Here is a 19,110-nt window from a genome sequence, read left to right on the forward strand (position 1 = left end):
GTTACGATGCTTGCTCCAAGTGAGATTATAGTAACTGTGATTATATACTGTAGAATGTTAATAAGTACCAATAATAAGCCGAATATATCAAGGAAATAAGAGTAAAGATAAAGGAGAAAAGAATAAGGATTAAACTTGGGTACATTTGATTGGAAGATGCCAGGAGCTAGAGAAGTCAAAAGAGTATGACTCAGAAAGGAATTAAAACACAGAGGTACACATTTTCAAAGAAACACGGGAATAAAAAATTATTTTAAAGATGGATGGGAAAATTAACAGTCTTATGTCTCCATGTGAAAGGGAAGATTAAATGCTACAAACATATAAAAGAAAATGGGAACTGAAAGATCATTGCATTTGGAAAAAATGAAGGGAATGTAAAGTTTCCAGGAAACAGTTTCAATAAACTGAGGAATCCATGAAATCTGCTACCAAAGAGCAATAATGCTGATTTTTGACATTGTGTGAAGACTATCTCTCTCCATAACTCCCTCTTCCTGGTACAGTTCATTGAAAGACCTAGCTGTCCTCCTTTCTAATTTTATCCCAAACTCTCAACTCACTTTCCCACTTATGCCCAAGAAGGTAGAATGTGAGGTCTTGAGACCCAATGCTGTTTTTGTTTGTTTGTTTCATCATGCCTGCTACACCTAGTAGACACTCAACCTTGTCTAATGAATGGACCAAAAGGGAATCTTAACTTGAAAGAACTACTTTCATGATCTTCAATATTCCGTTTATCATTTGTACAGATGACTATTCATTTCAATCATGGGAAACCTGCCAAACTGCAACAATACAAATTATATCTTCAATGTACAGTCCATGTACTTACTATAATCATATGAAAAATAAATACGGATAACAGGTTTTTCAGATGTTGGAAAACTAGACACAGAGTCCTTGTTCAAGGGCAGCAGAACACTGAATCTGCTCTTCCTTCTACCCCTTTGTCCCTGACTCCCTGAAGATATAGTTTCACTAGCGATATGTTTCTTTCATGAACTAGAGAGCCTAATATATTTAATGATTCCCTTAAATGGAACCACATAGATTATATAGTATAAATTTTTCTGGAACGGTGACATAACCCTGAGAATAAAAAAGCAGTAGCTAAGCAAGAATTTAGCTCCCAGACGGAATGAGACCCTATCTAGCAATGGCAGCTGTACTCCATGTTAGATCTGAGGCCAAGAGAAGTTACTGTGAAATAGGATGCATTTTCCCCTGCCCTGTAGTCACACTTCCTGATAACCATATCCTTGTGGACACTGCGCTTAGTCAGTCACGTGACTTGTTTGGCCAATGAGATATCAGCAAATGTGCTGAAGGTGAGACTTACATGTTGAGGCTCACTCGATCAAATCACTGCCGGCTGCCATATGAAGAAATCTGGCTAGGCTCCTTGAGGATGAAAGCTTAATTTGTTTTCATAGGTAATGTGCATCCTGAGATCATGCACTAGAGCCCAGCTGACCCACAGACTTGTGAGAAATAATACATTTTTTTGTTGTTTAAAATCGCTAAATTTGGGGAAGGCTTGCTGGCCAGCAATAGACAACTAATAGAGAAGTGGCCACTTCACTTTTGATGTTTTACATCTCCAGCTATTTAAACTAAAATCTTTCAGTGAGTAAATGTATCTCATCTTTTCCATAAACTGATAACCCTCCATAAATTCTCTAAGACCTGTCTAAATGGGCTTTTTCTTGAAAAAGGACTGTGAGGAAATTCTACAAGATTTCAAGGATGTCTGAATCCTCCACTCATTTGAGACATTTTTAACAATCATCTATTTTACGCCACATATTTTCTAGACACTGTGAATACAACAATGAATGAGACATTACATTTAACAGTGACAAAATATGTAAATAAAAACTTCAGATAGTGGTAACTTCTATGAAGGAAATAGAAGTCATTGAATATAGGGTAACTGGCAAATGAGTGAGAGCTAGGTAAGGTAGCATGGTCAGGGGAGATGCTTTTGAAGAGTTCATCTCTAAATTTAGATCCAAATAATGAGAAAGGGTCCAGCCATAGAATTATCCGGGGAGTGAGCAATTCAAAAAGATGGATGAAAAAGAGCAAATGCCTGGAAGGGAGAATGAACTTTGTATGTGAATGAATAGGAGGTCAGTGTGGTGGCTGAAGAAAATGATCAGGAGTGTTGAATGAGATGAGATAAAAAAGGGGAGGCAGGGATCAGTTTATATGAGATTTTAATATATATAATATATATATACACATATATACATACTTATACATATAATATATAATTATATGTATAGATTATATACAAAAATATACATTTAGAGACAGACATACAGAAAGGCAGAGCCAGAAGACAGAGAGACAGAAAGACAGACACATACACACATACATACATTGGGGGAGAGTTTAAGCATTTAAAAAACTAGGATGAGAAAAAAACACATACAGATTCCATTTACTGAGCTGTCACTGTCTGACAGTCAATCTACAAATGCTCATGTAAGTTATTTCATACATATATCATATCAATACTATGAGGTAGTCTTATTTTCCTTCTTTTACAGATGAGAAAACTCAGAATGTGTAAGCAAATTTTCTAAAGTTACATGTTCAGCTCCAAATCCATTTCTCCAAATTAGGTTTATCTGACTCAACCTATATGCAAATAGTAGCACATCCTTTTTGATTAGTTGCAAACATTTTAATGTACTCCCTTCTGGAAGAGTTCCCAAGTAGCGTAAGTCACCAAATGTTGATGCAGTTGTGATATGACTTTAGGGAACACAGTGGTATCACAAGCATGTTTTATTTCAATTACAACAAAAGTGTAAGGAACAACATATCCTCAGAGGTGTAGTCACTGAGCATGTGGGCTTATTGATATGCTAAACCCTGCCAGTTACCTAACAGATTTGGCTGATGTAGCCATGATCCCAAGATATCTCTGACTCTTTTTCATTAATAAGGGAATGAAGGAAGTCTAAATTAACCCGACCTAAGTTAATCTATTTTTGTCCATAAGACAGAAATTTGGTAATAAATATATTTTGACTTCTCTGAATAACAAAGAGCAGAAGTAGATTTAAAAAGTCCTTGAGAAACTAACTAGAATACTTGCTGTCTCACCTTACACTTCTAAACACATTAGAAATATCATTACGAACCACTTTGGAAAGTGAATATCATGTGATAGGGATTAGGTACAGACTTTATAAAGATTACTTAATTTAGTCAATCCACGAGCTATGGGGAAAAATATGAAGAAATTGTTATCCATTATACAAATGATGTATGGTTCAGTGAAGTTAATTGAGCCAAAGTCAAAGATGCTGTAGATGGTGGTCAAAAAAGAACCTAAGTTTCCTTAAATCCAAATCACATAAGCTTCTGTTTTTATCATTCGATTGAATAAGCTGTATCAGGACTAATATAAAAATTGGAAAACTTTTTTTTAATAGTAAGAAAAGCCACCACTTAATTCTGCTATTAAGGCAACAAAATGTAATGATAATTTAAGATGATATCAGGATGACTGTACACAATCAATAGTGTACATCAATTATCAATGTATTGCCCCTAAGCTCCAATTCACCCTTTTTGCCTGCTCTGTGAAAATGGATTTGGGCCTTTTTACTGTGTTTCCATTGCCAGCTGCACAATGCTACGCTTTGTCAGTAGTGGGCGACGGAGAGACACTGAAGAAGGAAAGGATTTTCTCGTTGGTTCTGGTGTGCTCACTAGGAAGGCCGTGCAGTGTTGGGCTTCTCCAGCATCAGACTCTTACAGTGTGAGGGCGTTCGACAGCCTCAGGCTCCTGCAACCTCCCCAGTGCCCAGGAGCCAACAATATCCAGATTCCAGAAGTTTTCTTAGTCACCTTGTTAAGAAGGTTTTGTTGTGGTGAAACAGCCCCCTGTGGACATTTTCCCAGTACCCTAGAGAGCTGATTTCCCTCCATAAGACAGAAATTTCCCCAAATTTCTGTCTTATCGACATTGGAATATATTCCAATGGGCAGATTTCCAGCAAGTCCTGTTGGAGGGGCACCATAGTGACTTCTCTGTCACCAGTGAGTCATGACTGTGTCTTCAGCATCAAGGTCTTGATCTCGGCCCTGGGTCAGGATGGGCAGGGGTTTCTTCCTAGGGATACTGTCTGCTTCTTATAATCGGCTCTTCCTGTATTATTTAGATTTTTCCCTATTTCTTATTAGCCAATCTCTCATTACTCAAATCGCCTGCTATCGTCAATAATTCTTTATATTAAACTTTCCTAATTTCAAATTATTGGGTGGTTTCTCTGTCCCTATTTGATTCATACTAATCCAATATATATAAAATTGACTGTCAGTGTGACTTTAAATTTCCTTCCCAACTAGAGTAAGTAGATTGTTACTAAGTGTTGCTCTATGTGTCACAGTCATCCTTTCATTTACTCATCAGATAGTTATTGTGTGCTTTCTAATTGCTACAGATAAAAATAACTATGCTATACTCCTAAATGCAAAGAAGGACATAGGTCTACTCCAAACTAAAGACTGTGTATTGTGATAAGTACTACAGGAAAATCATGTAAATTGTTATGCAACCCAGTGATTTAAGTTTTATAACTGGCTTGTTTAAGCATATCACCTACAGGACACAGAAGGCGGTCTGGAGTAATGGAGAAGCCATGAAACTGGTGATGGAATATCTGGGTTCTAGCTCCAAACTATGTGAACTTAGATAAGTCTTGTTATTCTATTGGCTCCTTACTAGGTAAGAGACGGGGTGGATAATACATTGGGAAAACTAAATTCAATGTGATGTATACAAAACAGAAATTACCTACCACAGTGTCTAGTTGCATATTCAATAAATGTTTAAATACTTATCATTCCCTATTCACATTACACATTTGTGAGGCTCAAACTAAAAATAATGATAATATATTTGAAAGTACTTTGTGCAGCATAAAATACTATATGAAGGAAAAGTGCAGTTATTCCATTTTTAATATTAAATAATGTGCAGTTAGCCCAGGGGTGTGGGCAGGATAAGTATAGGAGACAGATGATAGCAAGATTAACTGGTAACTGCTGCATGATGAGTTGAAGTGTCATGACAGAAAAGAGGTTAGAGAGAGAATTTGTTCAAAGACATACTGAAGTACAACTTCAAAGACAGAGCAGGGATGTGAGTGGCCAGGAAAAACAGCAGCAGCAGATAGCTCACCCTGGCATTTGGCAATCAGTGATGGGTGACTGAGAACAAGGGCTCTGAAGAGAACACGAGGCAGAAGCATAAATAGTGCCAGCCTCTGCAAATAACAGTTGCAGCTGCAAACCCACATGCACAGTGTGGAAGAGAGGATACATCACATGTCAATCCCTCAAGTCCACATGCACTGGCTTTTACCATCATAGTTCTACCCTTAGCAAGTATCACAGGAACATACCCATGCTTCTTCTTATGCACTAACAACATGATTTTCAATGATTAAAAAAAAATGATTTCATTTAATATTGAACATTGTACATGACACTTCAAGGATGATTAAACTTCTGTTAGTATTTTGGGGGGAATCAAGAAATGTGTTGCTTGTTTAGATAAATTTGTGGCTTAACCCTACTTTTCTATTTTTGACAAGAACATGAACATTAATTTGTAGAGGAGATAGTTACTCACATATATATGTATATATTTATGTATATAGCATAAATATATTGGTTGAGTATAATCAGAAAAAAGCTCTATTTGTGTGTGTGTTTAAACAAATTAAAAGTTACCTTGGAGATAAAATATAGATACAAAAACAATAAGTGATTTATAAAATATAGATACAAAGACAATAAGTGACTTTCTAATTTGGTAAGTCATTTTCGTGAAATAATATAATTTTCTACTATTTAAGAAAAAGCAATAGCACAGAGATGAATTCCCTGAATAATATAAGGTAAGATTTTTAAAAAATATAAGCAACATTAGATTCTTTATTATTGAATCACTTCTTCTTTTGATATCACACACACTAAAATAGCCCTCTCAAATGTCACTAAAGAATTCTTAATCAAGATATTAAATATCCTGTTGCCACCCATCCCTATAAGACTTTCTGCTACACGTAACATTCTTGATAATCACCATATACTCTCCACCCCCTCCTCCAACCCATTAACATGAATATTTCCTGGTTTCCCTGGACAAAGTGTCTGAAACAAAGCTTTCATTCAAAGTAATGGTGGGTACCATTCTAGAGCAAAAAGGGTAAGAGGAAAAAATTAAATGAGGTTTAAATGAGGGAAAGTAAAACCAGGGAGTGTTACCAAGCTGATCACAGCATTACATAGCTGGGTACTCAGCCATTTTAGATGTCTGTGAAGACCTTATTGGACTTCTGTGTCTTGGAGCAGACCATCAGAGAAGAGGGAGAGACATGTAGGAGTGCTGTCCTGTTTCTTATCTCTTACTGCTAAATTTTTTCCCATGGGAACATTAAATTGTCCACATTTCTGGCTTATGCTGCTGTGCTCTCCCTAGGAGATGCTGGGTAAGCCAGCTCCCACACTGCAATGGTGCTGTGATTCACGTGAGTCCCTAAGTGATGGAGGAAACTTCCAGAAGTCTAGTCAAGCTGAGCCTGCACACCTGGACCTGTTCCAGTTCCTTCCATGATGGTTGAGGTGATGCTGTACCACAGGCCAGCCTTCACACTACCGGAGGCTAAAACTGCAGGCGGTATTAGGAAATGAGGCATTGATGGCGGTGTCTAAGAACTCTCCCTTTAGTAAGTGGCCAAGGACCTATAGATAAGTGGATCTGGTAACTGGGACAAGGGAGGACAAAGTTACACAAATGTGTTCCAATTCATATGTCTATTCTGCATATATTCTTTTTCTAAAAGGATCTTATCAACTTTTAAGCTTTCAACTATCATGTCTATATAAAAACAAGGAAAATAGATAAATAACAGCAAGAATAACTACCATCAAACCTACGTTTGTAACCTTAAAATTTCCAACTGCTTGAAATCTGCAAGGGTATTGCATCAGTCTCTTAAATTCCATAACTGACTCAATATACCAATCTGTGGAATGGGTACAGCATCCTCAGAAATGCATATGATATTAAATGACTGTTGATAGTGAACCAAAAATATACTTATTAAATGAGATAATATATATAGAATAATAGCACAGTGTAAGGACACATTATGTACTCAATAAATGGTAATTTCCTATACTCTCATGTTCCCTCCTCTTTTGGAATATATTTTAAAATTATGATTGTCTTCCCAGTTCATACAGAGAAATTAGCATTTTCGTTTTCCATTTCAGCCATACTTCTAACTGAATAATTAACACTAAAAATAATATCTGGCATTCTTAACTTAAAATCTTAATCCATTTGACAAATGACCCTGTTGTTGTAGTACCATAAGTGGGAGAAACAGTACACTTTGCCTTTCAAAGTAACCCAACGTTTTGATTCGCAGATTTATCATCAATCTCTATACAGCTGTTTAAATGGTCATGTAAGAACCAAGGAAAGTTTTGGAGACAGAAAATAAAAAAGCTCCTGTTATATGTGCTGTTTTCTGCCCAACCCTCAGAGGTAGAGCTTGTGAAAATACTCGCTTTACAAAGACACATGGAACAACTGATTTGAACCAGATGTTATGTGTTAGTTTCATTACAAAGAATTAAATATGATTAAGAATTGGGAACTATATCTCTGAAACATTTAATTCAACTTTAACTAATTAACTCCACTTTTAAAGGGTTTTACTTGTTATTTCCTTGATTATTTTAATGCTTTGGCTTCTTTCTAGCCTCGAAAAAATATTGAATAATGAATTAATTGTCTCATTTTTAATATGTTTCAAACAAAGAATCCTGCAACTATCAATTTAATACTGAATTGGCTAGGCAGATATGAAAAATAATGAATAAAGCCTGCCAGTAATGAGAACTATAATAAATAAAAACTTTTAAAAAAAGGATAGCTATGTAGCATGTTAGATGTAGCTGAAGACTTAATGATCTGAAAGAGACATAAGAGAAATATTTAGAATGTTTCAAGAGAGGTAAAGAATAGTTAATATGAAGGGGAACATTATATAAATATATAAATAAAGGAGGTTTAAAAAGAAACCCACACGTAGACACAGTATAATGAAACTCCTGGAGTCTTAAGAGAAAGAGAAGATCTTAAAAGCAATCTGAGGACAAAAGATGTCCAACAGAGGGATGGAAATTAGACTGAGAAGCATTTTTATAAACAGCTATGCATATTAGAAGTTTGCAGACTAGGAGGAAAATAATTGTCATTGAAAAATTGTACAATATGTCAAATAACATTTTGTGAATGATGTCAAAAAATCAAGATTCTTCAGAACAACAAAATTTAAAGGATATATTACTAACAGATCAACTGAAGAGCCTTCTAAATTTTGTATTTCAGGAAACTGAACCTAAAGAATGTTCTGAGATGCAAAAAGGAATATTAGCAAAAATAATCATAAACTTGAAACTTGATAGTTAACCTAAATAAACAATGACTGTTTTAACCAAGAACAGTAATATTTAGTGATCTTTATTTTTAATGATAAAAAAAATCAAGATCAAACTAAAATCCTGTACAGAAAAGCATTATATTTGGCAGGGAGATAAGCACAATCAAAGCATTCTAAGGTCCCCGGATTATATCACAAAGTGTATAATACTGATTAATATTAAATTTAGATTAAACATTCATGTTAACAATTTCAGCAAAGCTACTGATAGAATAAAAATACACTCAGAAGAAAAATGTAATGAAAGAAAAGTGGGAAAATATTCAACTCCAAAGAATTCACAAAAAAGGAAAACTACATTAAAATATATTAGGAATAATAGAATATACTAGAATGACCAAAATTAATCCAAATATACAAGCATCATAATCAATATAAATGAACTAAACTCTACTTAAAATACAAAGAATATCAGTCAATATAAGGACACACAAAGGTCGTGCATATATTTCTCACCCACCTGACATCACACTAACTTATCTTGCTTGGCCCAGTTGAATGTGATTGGAGTATAGGCATCTGAACCAAAGCCTCCAGAGTAGTAGTCATGTTATACTACCACTGCTTTTTCCCACTGCCATAAGAATTAGTCTGTTAGGGTGGACCCCAGTAGGGTATGGACATAGAGAGCAGAATCTTGTAGCAGAACCACAGTTGCCTGGTAGTTAATAGGTAACATGAATGAGCAATACATTTTTGATGTGGTAGCTAAGATTTGGGAGTTGTTATTATGACACAAACTGTAGACATCACTGATATAAAAATGGATATTTAGAAGTGGGATTTTGTTATTGACTGAACTGTGTCCCCTCAAAATTCATATGTTGAAGCTCTAACCTTCAATGTGATGTTATTTGGAGATGAGGCCATTAGGAGGTAATTAGGGTTAAAGGAGTCCATGAGGACCAGGCCTTAAGGTGATGGGATTAGAGTCCTTAAAAAAAGAGTAGGAGACACTAGAGATTTCCCTCTCTTTCCTTGTGTGCAAAGAGGAAAGGCCATGCAAGACACAGTGAAAGACAGCCATATACAAACAAGGAAGAGAGGCCTCACAAGAAAATGAATTTGCCAGGACCTTGATCATGGACTACTAGACTCCAGAACTGCGAGAAAAGAAATTTTGTTGTTTAAGCCATCCAGTCTGTGATATTTTGTTATGGCAGCTGAAGCTGATGAATACACATGCTATTATAATAAAAGTTAAATTATCATGCATTGACTTCAGGGCAGTGGCCAGAGGTGAGGAAACAATTATTGTGATTGGGGGAAAACATTTGCTAAAAGTGGTTCTCTTAATAACAGAGAGAGAAAATGGATCATTTTAACATTAACTTCAAGGGAAGAATTGAGAAACTGAAGGCTACGGGCATGCTTTGGTTGCTATTGTCTGCATTTGACTAGGTACTGATCCCCTCGGCCCCCAAAAAGGAGATTAACACAGAAAGAATAGGCTGATTTAAAATATAGATAAGAAAAAAACAAAGAATCTGGAAATTCTGGGGAAAAAATATAATTATTTCTCGTTTCCAACCTGAAAAATTCTTTAAGCACAAGCGCTAATTAGGACAGCCTAGGGGCAGAGTCAAGATGGCGTACTAGGACAATTCGCATCTCCTCACAACTAGGACACCTACCAGGCACCTGTGGGGGACCACGGACACCTAAGGGGACTGGAGGAACCCCTAGCGACTGGGTAGGACGTGGGGTGTGGGAGGAGTGAAGGGGGGAGGAGAAGTGGAGGCTGGACAGGACTGGCGCCACTGAGGGATGGCTGGGGGAGGGGAAGGGATCCCATCCTCAAAGGGGGAAATTGGGGAACCATTGGGAGGGCAGAGGATCAAAAGGGAGCGTGACCAGGCTTCCCCTGCCCACTTGGGTCCCTGGGAACCTGCTGAAATCCTGGGCCTGATCCTCTGCCCACCTAGGTCCCCTCCAGACACCAGGGTCCTGAGGGAGTGGGAGGGAGGGAAGGGGGAGCAAAAGTAAAGGCTGGACCTCCAGGACTGGCACCCCTGAGGGGTGGCTGGGGGAGGGAAGGAGTTCCTACACCCAGAGGGACCCATCCACGGTTAGGGGTCCAGCAGCGATGGGGGAGACCCTGGGGGAGATGGTAGGGGAGGGGCATGGTAGAACGAAAGGGAACTGGGGCCAGTGCTTTCCTTGTCCACTTAGGCACTGGGGAAGCCTGTTGAGCTCCTGGCCCTAATCCTCTGCCCTAGGAGCCTCCCTCCTGCCCCACAGAGCCCAAGCCCCACCCCTACACCCCCACCCAGGGCCCCACCTCTACACTCGGAGACCCCCTCCAACACGCTGAGCCTAAAACCTACCCACACACCCTCACTCAGGGCCCTACCTCCAAACTCCGGAACCCCACACTCCAGAGGCCCTCCTTTCAGCATGCTGCCTCTCCCCTTCCATGCAGGTCCTAGAAGAGGCCCTGCCCCACGCTTGACTGTCGCTCTGCCTAGCCCCCACTCCACGCTGAAATGTCACCCCCCCACCCGCCTAGGTCCCGGCCCATCCTAAACCCCGCCTCTGCCTAAGTTCTACCAACAGCTAAAATCTCCACTCCCATAGCAAAGCATTTTTTTGTTTTTTTTTTCTTTTTTACTCTTTTAGATTGGGGTCCTGTTTTACCTTGTTGATTCATTGTTGATTCTTTAATATGTTTATTTTTCCTAATAAATCTTTTATTTTTCTAATTTTCTTTTATTCCTTATACTTTGTTATTGTTCTCTCCTTTTGGCTTGTGCCCCCGCCCCGCCTATTTTTTTTTTTTTTTTTTTTTTTTTGCAGTACGCGGGCCTCTCACTGTTGTGGCCTATCCCATTGCAGAGCACAGGCTCCGGAGGCACAGGCTCAGCAGCCATGGCTCACGGGCCTAGCTGCTCCGCAGCATGCGGAATCTTCCCGGACCAGGGCACGAACCCGTGTCCCCTGCATCGGCAGGCAGACTCTCAACCACTGGGCCACCAGGGAAGCCCCCACGTTTGTTTTTTTTCATTTTTTCTGTTGTGGTTTTTATTTTACCTTGTTGCAGTTGTTTCAATTATACTTTTATTTTTCCTAATATAATTTTTAACTTTCTACTTTGTTTTTTATTCTTTAATATTGTACAGCTCTGTTTTTTCTTTTTCTTTTTTTTCTTTTTACTGCACCACTAAGCTTGCAGGATCTTGATTCCCAGGCAGGAGGTCAGGCCCAAGCTCCTGTGGTGGGAGCTCTAAGTCCAAACCACTGAACTAACAGAAAACCTCAGATCCCAGGTAATATCAGTCAGAGTGAGGCCTCCCGGAGGAGCTCATATTAGTAGCAAGGCCCAGCTCTATCTAACTGCCTGAAAACTCCAGTACTGGAGGTCTCAGGCCAAACAACCAGTAAGACAGGAATATAGCACCACCGATCAAAAAAAAAAAAAAAAAAGAAATGACAAAATATACGTTACAGATGAAGGAGCAAGGTAGAAACCTACAAAACCAAATAAATGAAGACAAAATAGGCAACCTACATGAAAAATAATTCAGAATAATGATAATAAAGATGATCCAAAATCTTGGAAACAGAATGGAGAAAATACAAAAAATATTTAACAAGGATCTAGAAGAACTAAAGAGCAAACAAAAAATGATGAACAACACAACTACTGAAATTAAAAATACTCTAGAAGGAATCAAAAACAGAATAACTGAGGCTGAAGAATGGATTAGTGAGCTGGAAGATAAAATGGTAGAAATAACTGCCAGGGAGCATAATAAAGAAAAAAAAATGAAAAGAATTGAGGAGAGTCTCAGAGACCTCTAGGACAATATTAAACAAACCAAAATTCAAATTATAGGGGTCCCAGAAGAAGAAGAGAAAAAGAAAGGGTATGAGAAAATATCTGAAGAGATCAGAGTCGAAAACTACCCCAAACAAGGGAAAGGAAATAGTCAATCAAGTCCAGGAAGTACAGAGAATACCATACAGAAAAGACCCAAAGAGAAACATGCAGAGACACATATTAATCAAACTATCAAAAATTAAATACAAAGAACAAATATTAAAGCAGCAAGGGTAAAGAAACAAATAACATACAGGGGAATCCCCATAAGGTTAACAGCTGATTTTTCAGCAGAAATTCTGCAAGCCAAAACGGAGTGGCAGAACATATTTAAAGTGATGAAAGGGAAAAACCTACAACCACGATTACTCTACCCTGTAAGGACCTCATCCAGATTCAACGGAGAAATTAAAACCTTTACAGACAAGCAAAAGCTAACAGAATTCAGCACCACTAAACCAGCCTTACAACAAATACGAAAGGAACTTCTCTAGGCAGGAAACACAAAAAAAGGAAAAGACCTACAAAAACACACCCAAAACAATTAAGAAAATGGTAATAGGAACATACATATTGCTAACTACCTTAAATGTAAATGAATTAAATGCTCCAACCAAAATACACAGACTGGCTGAATGGATACAAAAACAAGACCCATATATATGCTGCCTATAAAAGACCCACTTGAGACCTAGGGACACATACAGACTGAAAGTGAGGGGATGGAAAAAGATATTCCATGCAAATGGAAATAAAAAGAAAGCTGGAGTAGCAATTCTCATATCAGACAAAATAGATTTTAAAATAAAAACTATTACAAGAAACAAAGAAGGACACTACCTAATGATCAAGGGATCAATCCAAGAAGAAGATAAAACAACTGTAAATATTTATGCACCCAACATAAGAGCACCTCAATACATAAGGCAAATTCTAACAACCAGAAAGGGGGAAATCGACAGTAACATAGTAATAGTAGGGGACTTTAACACCCCACTTTCACCAATGGACAGATCATCCAAAATGAAAATAAATAAGGAAACATAAGTTTTAAATGACACATTAAACAAGATAGACTTAATTGATATTTATAGGACAGTCCATCCAAAAACAACAGAGTACACATTTTTCTCAAGTGCTCATGGAACATTCTCCAGTATAGATCATATCTTGGGTCACAAATCAAGCCGTAGTAAATTTAAGAAAATTGAAATTCTATGAAGTGTCTTTTCCGACCACAATGCTATGACAATAGATGTCAATTACAGAAAAAACTGTAAAAGATACAAACACATGGAGGCTAAACAATAAACTACTAAAGAACCAAGAGATCAGTGAAGAAATCAAAGAGGAAATCAAAAAATACCTAGAAACAAATGACAATGAAAACATGATGACCCAAAACTTATGGGATGCAGCAACATCAGTTCTAAGAGGGAAGTTTATAGCAATACAATCCTACCTCAAAAAACAAGAAACATCTCAAATAAACTAACCTTACACCTAAAGCACTTAGAGAAAGAAGAACAAAAAACCCACAACGTTAGCAGAAGGAAAGAAATCATAAAGATCAGATCAGAAATAAATGAAAAGAAATGAAGGAAACAATAGCAAAGATCAATAAAACTAAAATCTGGTTCTTTGAGATGAAAAACAAAATTGATAAACGATTAGCCAGACTCATCAAGGAAAAAAGGGAGAAGACTCAAATCAACAGATTTAGAAATGAAAAAGGAGAAGTAACAACTGACACTGCAGAAATATGAACGATCATGAGAGACTACTATAAGGAACTCTATGACAATATAATGGACAACCTGGAAGAAGTGGACAAATTCTTAGAACAGCACAACCTTCCAAGACTGAACCAGGAAGAAATAGAAAATATAAACAGACCAATCACAAACACTGAAATTGAAACTGTGAATAAAAACCTTCCAACAACAAAAGCCCATGATCAGACAGCTTTACAGGCGAATTCTATCAAACATTTAGAGAAGAGCTAACACCTATCCTTCTCAAACCCTTCCAAAATATAGCAGAGGGAGGAACACTCCCAAACTCATTATAGGAGGCCACCATCACCCTGATACCAAAACCAGACAAAGATGTCACAGAAAAAGAAACTACAGGCCAATATCACTGATGAACGTAGATGCAAAATTCCCCAACAAAATACTAGCAAACAGAATCCAACAGCACATTAAAAGGATCATACGCCATGATCAAGTGGGGTTTACCCCAGGAATGCAAGGATTCTTCAATATATGTAAATCAATCAAGGTGATAAAACATATTAACAAACTGAAGGAGAAAAACCATATGATCATCTCAATAGATGCAGAAAAAGCTTTTAACAAAATTCAACACTCATTTATGATAAAAACCCTCCAGAAAGTAGGCATAGACGGAACTTACCTTAACATAATAAAGGCCATATATGACAAACCCACAGCCAACATCATTCTCAATGGTGAAGAAATGAAACCATTTCCACTAAGATCAGGAACAAGGCAAGGTTGCCCACTCTCACCACTATTATTCAACATAGGTTTGGAAGTTATAGCCACAGCAATCAGAGAAGATAAAGAAATAAAAGTAACCCAAATCAGAAAAGAAGAAGTAAAGCTGTCACTGTTTGCAGATGACATGTTACTATACATAGAAAATCCTAAAGATGCCACCAGAAAACTACTACAGCTAATCAATGAATTTGGTAAAGTAGCAGGATACAAATTTATTGCACAGAAATCTCTTGCATTCCTGTACACTGATGATGAAAAATCTGAGAGAGAATTAAGGAAACACTCCCATTTACCATTGCAATGAAAAGAATAAAATATCTAGAAATAATCCTATGTAAGGAAACAAAAGACCTGTATGCAGTAAACTATGAGATAGTGATGAAAGAAATGAAAGATGATACAAACAGATGGAGAGATATACCATGTTCTTGGATTGGAAGAATCAACATTGTGAAAATGACTATACTACTCAAAGCAATCTGTAGATTCAGTGCAACTCCTATCAAACTTCCAATGGCATTTTTCACAGAACTAGAACAATAAATTTCAAAGTTTGTATGGAAACACAAAAGACCCTGAATAGCCAAAGCAATCTTGAGAAAGAAAAACCAAGCTGGAGGAATCAGGCTCCCTGACTTCAGACTATACTACAAAGCTACCGTAATCAAGGCAGCATGGTACTAGCACAAAAACAGAAACATAGATCAATGGAACAGGAGAGAAAACCCAGAGATAAACCCATGCACATATTGTCACCTTATCTTTGATAAAGGAGCCAAGAATATACAATGTGAAATGACAGACTCTTGAACAAGTGGTGCTGGGAAAACTGGACAGCTACATGTAAAAGAATGAAATTAGCACACTCCCTAATACCATACACAAAAATAAACTCAAATTGGATTAAAGACCTAAATGTAAGGCCAGACACTATAGAACTTCTAGAGGAAAACATAGGCAGAACACTACGACATAAATTACAGAAAGATTCTTTTTGACCCTCCTCCTTAGAAAAATGGAAATAAAAGCAAAAATAAACAAATGGGACCTAGTGAAACTTAGAAGCTTTTGCACAGCAAAGGAAACCATAAACAAGACGAAAAGACAACCCTCAGAATGGGAGAAAATACTTGCAAAGGAAACAACTGACAAAGGATTAATGTCTGAAATATACAAGCAGCTCATGCAGCTCAATATTAAAAAAAAAAAAACCCAATCCAAAAATGGGCAGAAGACCTATTTTCTCCAGAGAAGATATACAGATTGCCAACAAACACATGAAATGATGCTCAACATCACTAATCATTAGAGAAATTCAAATCAAAACTACAATGAGGTATCACTTCACACCAGTCAGAATGGCCACCATCAAAATGTCTACAAACAATAAATGCTGGAGAAGGTGTGGAGAAAAGGGAACCCTCTTGCACTGTTGGTGGGAATGTAAATTGATTCAACCACTATGGAGAACAGTATGGGGTTTCCTTAAAAAACTAAAAATAGAATTACCATACGACCCAGCAATCCCACTACTGGGCATATACCCTGAGGAAACCAAAATTCAAAAAGAGTCATGTCCCACAGTGTTCACTGCAGCACTATTTACAATAGCCAGGACACGTAAGCCACCTAAGGGCCCATCAGCAGATGCATGGATAAAGAAGATGTGGCACATATATACAATGGAATATTACTCAGCCATAAAAAGAAATGAAATTGAGCTATTTGTAGGGAGGTGGATGGACCTAAAGACTGTCATACAGACTGAAGTAAGTCAGAAAGAGAAAAAATACTGTATGCTAACACATATATATGGAATCTAAAAAAAAAAAGAAAAAAGAAAGAAAATGTTTCCGAAGAACCTAGGGGCAGGACAGGAATAAAGACGCAAACGTAGAGAATGGACTTGAGGACCCGGGAGGGGGAAGAGTAAGTTGGGACGAAGTGAGAGAGTGGCATGGACATATATACACTATCAAATGTAAAATAGATAGCTGGGGGAAGCAGCCGCATAGCACAGGGAGATCAGCTCAGTGCTTTGTGACCACCTGAAGGGGTGGGATAGGGAGGGTGGGAGGGATACGCAAGAGGGAGAGGATATGGAGATATACGTATACATATAGCTGATTCACTGTTACACAGCAGCAACTAACACACCATTTTAAAGCAGTTATATTCCAATAAAGATGTTAAAAAAAAATACCCAACGAATCAGACAACCTACTGGGAGCCTGTGAAACCTAGATAACCTCCCCCTCCACACCCCCTGCCATACATTAGCTCTTCCCAAAGACTCTGGCTTGCTGTTATCCTGTCCCAGGTACAACTCCCTAGATGGCCCTGCCTAGCCGCCTTCTTTTGTTTGGAGCTGTAAATAACAAAGTGTTCTGCCTTCCATCTATCCAAATGCTGTGTCCTCTCACCAAAAGAAACCTTAAATCTTACAAAATACCCCTGGGCCATCTCCTCAGCCAGACTTATCTGTATCTAGATCTGACCCATGCTTACCAGACCTAAGGGAATCCAAGTAAAACTACACGAAAAAGCCTCCCTTTGTCACCATGCCACTCACCAGGTTTTACCTTAGGCTGACAGCCTAAAAGGTAATCTCTTTCCAGAGCCTCAAGTGTGGGAAAGTAAGAGTTTCCTGGCTTGGAATATCTGGGTGGTTCTAAACACCTCCTGTTATCTGACTGGCCTGTGGAGTGGTCGGGGGCAGTATGGGAAGTAGAGGGGTCAGGTAGGAAAAACAAATAATCAAAAACCCTGGCATCTGCCTCTTCTTTCCTTGATGTCTGTTTCTCTCTCTTGTCTAACTGATATTCCTACTATCCCCCCAAAAGTGGGAAGCTTACTTTGGTTCTCACTTAATTTGGGGATTACTCACAAAAATGTGTATTTAGGAATCTCATGGATGTGATATCGTAGTTGTTTGAAGAGATCTGTTTGAAGCTTGAACTGGTCAAAGAGGGCTAACTTGAAGTAGGTGTTGTGTTAATAACGGCAAACTTTTAGTGTGTCTTCTTTTGAGCCGTCTCATGAAACCATAAGGACATCTGCTGTACTGAAGAATCACCCTGGTCCATATTCGTATCAATAAGGCAACTAACTAATTTTAAAGCTTTGATCAAAACTTGTCTTTTTCTATCTTAAAGCTCATGTCTTTTGGCTGAGCAGGTAAATGTTAAAGGAACTCAAAAAGAATATTGAGGGAGGCAGCTAAAACAGCCAAAATAACAGGGTGACCAGTGAACAAGGAATATCTCAGACAAATAATTTTCAAACAAATTTGATTGACTTGAAGTCCACCTCCTGCCTTTTCTCTAGACAAGCTGTTAATAAGCAATTAAAAACAAAAACAAATTCAAACTATCTAGTAAGTCCTCAATACAGATAAAATAAATGTTTAAGTAGCTGGAATCTGATTGCTCTTTCTATCGGAAAATAAAGAGCAGGTTTATTAAAGTATTAGCAAATCATAACAAGTGTTAGCACCAAGTTCTCAAAAATATCCATTCAAGACTTTGGATTTTGGTATAATTAATCTCCTTTATCCTCCATTCCAAATATTAAACCCATTGTGAACTTAGTTTAAAACTTTAAAACATATCACAGGATAATTCTTAATAGATTCCTGGAAACAAGTTGAATTTGTCCATTTATGTATATAAAATATGTCACAGTGAAAATAACCACCTAAGAAATCATGTTGATCTCTGAAATCTGTGGTTGCATCACAGGTTTATGTGACAATCTAAGTCTCTTGTAAGTCATGTAGGATTTTGTTGAAACACATTTCCAGAGGAGATGCTTACATAACCACATGTTCGTTGTAAATTTGCAATGAAAAAGTTTCATATGGCAGTCAATAAAGATCAATTTTAAAAGTTTAACTTTTAAATATTTCTTAATTCTGAGTAAAAATGAAAATGTAAGATTAGTGAATAGACCAAATTTATCTGCAGCATCTCAGTGAAAGAGTCCTTTTACTTGTAACTTGAATTCACTGGTCTTCTACAAATTGGATAGTGATTATATTATAAGCTTCTTCATGAACAGAGAATTATTTCTAATCAAAGCATTTGCAAATATTTATAACTAGTAGCTCTGATTGGAAAACAAGGTTGTAGACTTTAAAGTGCAATCTGTAGAATTCTGATTAAATTGAGAGAAAAATCTCATAACGCATCATAGTCTTGTTTGTGGAGTCTGCAGATAT

The sequence above is a fragment of the Tursiops truncatus genome, chromosome 9 (assembly GCF_011762595.2).
Source record: "Tursiops truncatus isolate mTurTru1 chromosome 9, mTurTru1.mat.Y, whole genome shotgun sequence".
NCBI lineage: Eukaryota > Metazoa > Chordata > Mammalia > Artiodactyla > Delphinidae > Tursiops > Tursiops truncatus.